Source organism: Octopus bimaculoides, chromosome 6 (assembly GCF_001194135.2).
Source record: "Octopus bimaculoides isolate UCB-OBI-ISO-001 chromosome 6, ASM119413v2, whole genome shotgun sequence".
In the NCBI taxonomy this organism is placed as follows: domain Eukaryota; kingdom Metazoa; phylum Mollusca; class Cephalopoda; order Octopoda; family Octopodidae; genus Octopus; species Octopus bimaculoides.
In genome coordinates, this window is record NC_068986.1 from 4,527,085 (window position 1) to 4,532,830 (window position 5,746).

The following is a 5,746-nucleotide window of genomic DNA, read 5'->3' on the forward strand; positions in this document are numbered from 1 at the left end:
TGTTTTTTTTTTTTTTTTTGCTTTTTTTCTCTCTAAACATTCCATTTAGTCATGTAATTCCTTTTAAAAAATCCATATGACTGCTGCTTATGCATTCAAGTGTGTTTTTATACATCTTACTGAAATGTATGTTGAACAAATGAATTATAAAAATGATCTTACAATTCTGAGTAAGTAAACCCTATTCTGCTTATATTTTGATGATTGTGTATTTTGGGTCATAATATTAACTTTTCATCTGAAAATAATTGTTAGTTTTATTAATTGTTAACTTTCTTTTAATAACACTTACTAACTTTATTATTTTAGATAATAGTAATTGATGTTTCAAGCTATTAATTAAATTCATGTTATAACTTATTACTACTAATTTCGTCTTACTCATTTGGAATTTCTTAACATTTTACTTTAATATTGTGTTTTTGTTATTTATTTAAACAGCTTTGTTTTACTTTTTCAACTTTTTTTGTCTCAAAATAGACTTGATATTAGTTAAAATATTATAGATATCATAAAGGAAAAAGATATTAATGAAACGATGAGAGTTATTATATCATACAGATTTCATATAAAAAAATAGTTCCACATTTTCCTTTAATTATTCCAAGACTTTCACAACATGAATTTTTTTATGCCATTGAAAAACTCCTTGCAAAAGTTCTTAATTACTTTAAAGTGACTAGTAGAAAACTATTATATTTTAGAATAATACCAAACCTAAGAAACAGTCATACATCTCATAAATCAATTCATAAACTATTCATTTTTTTCTTATGTTACACACAGTCATTCTCCACTTTTATGTATGTGAATACAAGTATATACATACACATATACACACACTACATTACATTTCCACTTTTGTACAATATTTGTCTTGGCGCTAGCATGAAATTCAAAACGTTTTTAATTTCATTACTATACATTGACAAAATTATTTAATAAGATTGAATAGACACTTTTAATTTTTGTTGCTTTCTTTTTGTTTCATTTTGTGGTGGATAGGGATACTTGAGATAATACGGCATCAATTTGTATTTGGCATTATTTTATATCTATTTATTCATTTACCATAAATTACCACAAAAATAAAAGTATTACTAATTTCTATATCTATATGAATTTATGTCAACTAATGTTCTAACTCCTCTACTTTACATGAAGTATTTTCCAAGTTCCAATCAAAACTTATATCAACTATATCAGTCACACTATTCTATATATTGCCATTATTCCGATGCTAATGCTTAGGAAAAAAAAACTGTTTCTGTTATTATATATTTGCTGGCAATATGGTAACATTGGTTCTTTAATATACTACTTTAGTCCACTGAAGTTTCATTATTTTTGTTCAATTCTATTAGTTTTTTTTACAGAAATCTAATGTTTTGATCAATGCTCTCTAATATTTTGAACGATTAAAATTAAATATATATTAGATGTGTGTACATAGTAAACATACATACATATATATATATATATTCATATGATAGTTTACAACAGGAGTACAAGGCCTCAAATTTTCAGGACAGGACATAGTTAATTGAATCAACTAGGATTAAATTGGACTTTATTGTATTGGCCATAGAAGCATGAAAGCCAAACTGACTTCAGTGAGATTTGAACTCAGAACGTAATGTGACATTTTGACTTTCTGCTGTTTCTGCCAATTCATAGCCTTGTTACATATGAAATATTGAAAACATCTCAAATTTATTAAAAAGTACCAATAAATAACACCTGTCTTTTATATGTTACACTACAATTGACTTGTAATTATCTTGTCGGCTATATCCTAAGAAATAACAATAGCCTCTTGGCTTAATCATCGCAGCTGTCAAGTTCTCGTCTATTTCTAATGGTTTCTTGCTCAAGTAATTCATATTTTTACCCTCCAGATATGCTTCTGAGTACTAAATTAGGGTTGTTGACCATTATTCCAAGCAAGCAAAAAAAAGAAATTAGGAACTCATTTATTTTTAAAAATATACATGTTATATAAATTGCAAAAATACAATATGCATGTGGGCATGTGCTTGTGTGTGTGATAATGTGCGCTTCTGTATGTGCATGTGTGGGTTTATTTACATGTGTGGGTGGGTTTGTGTATGCGTGTATCTATCTATGCATGTGGGTTTATGTATGTCTCTTTATGTATGTGTGTGGGTGTATGTTATACACACACACACACACACACACACACACACACACATATATAAGAATATGTTTGTGTATTTAATTGTACATAATTACACATATGCATTTATATGTGTGTGTGTATGTATATATGTGCGTGCTTGTGTGCAATACATATACGTAGCATATGATGTGTGTGTGTGTGTATTTACACACATACACAAACACACACACACATTTATGTATGTGAATGTATATACATAATGTGCATGTGTAATTTCATTCTTCCATTCTTTGGACTGTGGCCTTGCTGGGGCACCATATTCATTTTTTTTTTTTTTTGTAATCAATCAGTTTTATAAGATAACTACACCACTACAAACAGTCAATTATTTGCTTAACCCTTTGTAGAATAAAGACATCCACCAATTGGTGTATATGCTGTTTTGGAAATTTTTGTGGATGGGAACAGGTTATATTTACCCCAGTACATTACTGGTATATGTTTTAGCAACCCTGAAAGGATGAGAGGCAAAGTCAACCCTAATGAGATTTAAACACAGAAAAATCAGAATATAAAAGTCTATAAACTAAATATAACACCAATCCACTATGTGCCTGTTATATAACTGGTATTTCTTTGAAACCCTCTGGGTGATTTAAAACTGAAGCCAAAACTTTAGTTCAGAGACAAATTTAGACACTAAAAATATTTTGCTGTGCAAACATTCAGATGTGGCATGGCTATGTGGTAAGAAGTTACCTTCCCAACCACATGGTACCAGGTTCAGTCCCTTTGTGTGGCACCTTGGGCAAGTGTTTTCTAGTATAGTCTCAAGCTAACCAAAGCCTTGTGGGAGGATTTGGTAAACAGAAACTGAAAGATGTCTATTGTACGTGTGTGTATACATACATACAAGGGGGTGCTGAAACGTTTCTGGCTTTGAGTAAAATAAGACAGGAGAATCAGTTAATTGTGATTTTATTAAACATATTCCCCTCTCAGATTCACACACTTATTACAGAGGTTCTTCAGATTTTTCTAAGCCCTGCAAAAGAACTTGGAACGTTGCACCTCCAATCAGGCCTTTCACAATACCCTTAAAACCAGGAATTTTTCAGCATTCCCTCGTATGTGTGTGTTTTTGTGTTTGTCATCCATCACTGCTTGACAATTGGTGTTGGTTTGTTTACATTCCTATAACTTAGCAGTTTGGCAAATGGAGATCTGGAAAAGGAGTAAGCTTAAAAAATAAGTGCTGACGTCAAATTGTTGAACTAAACCCTACAATGTGATGCTCCAGCATGGCTGCAGTTCAGTGACTGCAGTAACAAATAAACGATAAAAAGATAAAACAAAAACCATTCGACACAAGTTTGCTGAGGATTTTTTGCACAGACTTTTGACAGATTTTGCTACAAAAAGAAAAGGTAGCCTTCCTCACAAGGCTATCTAACTTCTTGAAAAGGAAAGCCATTGAATAGTGTAGTTCCAGATGCACTATGTATAAAATACTGACTGATGATCACAGCTAGAATACTTGATCAGGACTGACGTAGCATTAAAAGACAGCATAGTCGTGTGTGCTTTAATGCACATGTATTTGTGTGTGTGTGTGTGTGTGTGATAATAGTTAGGGTTCATAAAGTATTGGGTTGCTATGACACCACCAAATGCCTGCAAGATCCCATGCCTTCAGGGAACTGTATGACTGGAGTTCAGATTCAACATCAAAAGATAATGTAATATACATTAGCTAAGCTATTTCTATAGCTATCACCTATGAAATTTACCCACCCCCCACGCCCATGTGTCATGCACGTATCATGAAGTATTACCTCTCTGTCATTCATATCTGTATACTTAGAGTACCACATCTACATAGTAGAGGTACTAAGTCTAGTTAATAACGACAGTTTATTTTATCTCTTCTCTACTTTACCTGTATACTGGGTTCACCACATCTCTGTGTTACCTAAGGGCACTGAATTTGTAAAATTTAAATACTTTGCAATAGAAGTTACGAATAATCAGAACTACATCCAGCAAAACTGTTAATTACCATTCCCATATAAAAAAAATAACAATAAAAAGACTGTGTGTGTGTCTGTCTGTTTGCTCAATTTGATTTATAGCTATGTATATCACACACACATACAAGCCTGCATATATAGTTGAATACCAATCTATCTATCTATTAGTCAGTCTATCTATCTATCTACCTATCTATCTGAGCCACCTTGAGCATAACACTATAAAGGAGTAAAAAAAAAAAAATCCAGACAAAAAACAAAAAGGCAAAAGAGAGTCACTTACTGTTATAGTTTCTGCAATGACAATATTGACCAAGGTTACCGTAGTCTTTTCCGTAGGCTTTTCTTTCCATGGCTAAACCTAAACTGTCCTCCCCTCTTTTTACACGAGAACATTACTGTGATACATGATCCCTATTGATCGCTTTTTTTTTTTTCTCTCGGTCCCTTTTGATCGAACTCCCCCCTTTTTTCCTTCCTATGATCCGTTTTGATCGACACCCACCCCTACTTTTATTTATTTTTTTTTTCTCTTCCTTCCTCCTCCTAAAAAGAAAAGCTCTACATTGTATTCATCCCATCTTTGTTGAGCCCTGTGTGGCTAATAAAAGAAATGTATCTATCTATCTATCTATCTACCTACCTATCTATCTATCTATCTATCTATCTACCTATCTATCTGTCTACCTATATATCAGTCTACTTATCTATTTACATGTCTATCAATTCATCTGTCTACCTCCCCTTTGTCTACCTCTCTGTCTATCTACCTATCTTTCTGTTTGTTTACTTATCTGCTTCCCTGTCTGTCCACCTACATGTCAGTCCATTTGATTATCTGTCTACAGTTTTATCTATCTATCTATCTATATATATATCTATCTATTCATCTGTCTAGTTATCTATCTTTCTCTCTGTCTACCTATCAGTCTGCTTGTCTGTTTATTAGTCTATCTGTCTGTCTATCTGTCTGTCTATCTGTCTGCCTGTCTGTCTGCCTGTCTGTCTGCCTGTCTGTCTGCCCGTCTATCTGTCTGTCTGCCTGTCTATCTGCCTGTCTATCTCTCTATCACTAGAGGGATAGATAGATAGATAGATAGATAGGTAGATAGACCTGTGAATGTGCATGACGATTGATATTCCACGCTTGACACTGCAGGAGCAAAACGGTAATAAAGTTGACATTCCTTGATGACATGATTGGTTGTGGTGTACTTTTAAAGACTTTAGGAATAAGGAGAAAAAATATTGCTTACTTGAAAAAAAGCAAAGATGGCAACAGTAAGAACATCCAGCTGTAAAATTCTGCCTCAAATAACCTTTTGCCTAATACACATACATACACACACACACACACACACACATGTATGTGTGTGCACACATACATCTGTGTGTGTGTGTGTGTGTGTGTGTGTATATATATATATATATATATATATATATAAATTGTAAATCCCAAAAATAACACCAAAAACACAAAGGATTCTGCGGTACACGTGTTTCAAGCTTTATATCAGTGTATAATTTACAATACAAAGCTATCTTCAGCCGCAAAAGTATTTCTCGCCCAGGAAAT

The 5,746-nt window shown here is 32.8% G+C and overlaps 1 protein-coding gene across 5 annotated transcripts in view; it reads left to right on the top strand.

Annotated features, from left to right (window-relative positions):
• The window catches only part of LOC106875251 (protein-tyrosine sulfotransferase 1), a 503,452-nt gene that overhangs the window by 326,814 nt on the left and 170,892 nt on the right, over positions 1-5,746 (top strand). The window contains exon 1 of one of the 5 annotated variants that reach the window (XM_014923319.2): positions 8-170. The exons of the other annotated variants lie outside the window; for them this stretch is intronic. The gene's annotated coding sequence lies outside the window, so the exon portion shown is untranslated. Of the gene's footprint in view, positions 1-7; positions 171-5,746 lie in introns of those variants that run through there. 5 annotated transcript variants of the gene reach the window in all.